This window comes from Sorex fumeus, unplaced genomic scaffold (assembly GCF_029834395.1).
Source record: "Sorex fumeus unplaced genomic scaffold, SorFum_2.1 ptg000026l, whole genome shotgun sequence".
Classification (NCBI taxonomy): Eukaryota; Metazoa; Chordata; class Mammalia; order Eulipotyphla; family Soricidae; genus Sorex; species Sorex fumeus.
In genome coordinates, this window is record NW_026606083.1 from 6,705,422 (window position 1) to 6,706,476 (window position 1,055).

The window sequence follows — 1,055 nt, forward strand, 5'->3', positions numbered from 1 at the left end:
TCTGGGTTCAGATCCAGACTCTGCTTGGTGAAGCGAGTCCTGTCGTCCGGGCCCTGGTGTGCAGAGCCGCACTCGGGCACCGGCCTCTGTGCAGCCCACTCACTGCCAGGACGTGGCTGCCTGCTCTGAGGCCCAAGAATGGCGCTGGGGTCTGCGGCGGACCCACCCTAACTGGAGGGCCATCCTGGGCCCTTGCACACGTTGTCCCCTTTCATGTCTGGTTCCCCAGCATCCTCGACTTCTCCAAGCTCTGTGCTCGCGGACACTTGTGGGGACACCTTGAGCTCCAGCCCCAGCTCAACTCCTGGGCAGACGCGGAGCTTCCCTTCACCTTCACCCTGGACGTTCTCAAGGATGTGACCCTTGGCCTGAGACCAGGAGCTCTGGCCAGCCGCGGGGGTGGACACGTGCCCACGTGAGGAGCCATATGCTCCCCACTCACGCTGGCTCTTCCCGAGACACGAGCAGAGGAACACCCCGGGTGGCGCCTGCCAAGTACCTCGCCCCCATGGCGAGTCGAGCTGGCACGTGTGTGAGTCACACACACAGCAGGGCTGAGTCGCCCACCTTCATCTCTGGCCCGCGTCTGGTGGCACAGACCTGCCTTTGCGCTGGGCACTGACAAGGCTTGGGGCGCAGCCACACTCGGACGCTCCCATCTTTCCATGGAGGTCTCTGTGAGACTGACCCCTGGCACTCCAGGGGCCAGGACGGCCTCTCCCCTGCTGCAGTGTCCACTGCTCAGCCTACACCCACGGGTCTCGCCCCGCCCCCTACGCCCCACGGTCCTCCCTGAGCTTGGAAGCAGGAGGGACAGCGAGGGTCTTCCCGGTCCAGGCAGCGCCTCCCTGGCCCGCGCGTCCTGGCGCCTGGAGCTCAGGCCAGAGACCCTCATGCCACCACAAGGGGCCCAGGTGCCTCGCAGAGCCTGGGCTGTCTGGCCGACCCGGTGCCCAGCGTCCCCGCGCCCAGTCCTGGTCCTGTCCCAGAGCCCGGCTCCAGCGGGCGGAGCGCGCGTCGTCCCGGCCGCCCATTGGCGCGCGGGCGGCGGGCGG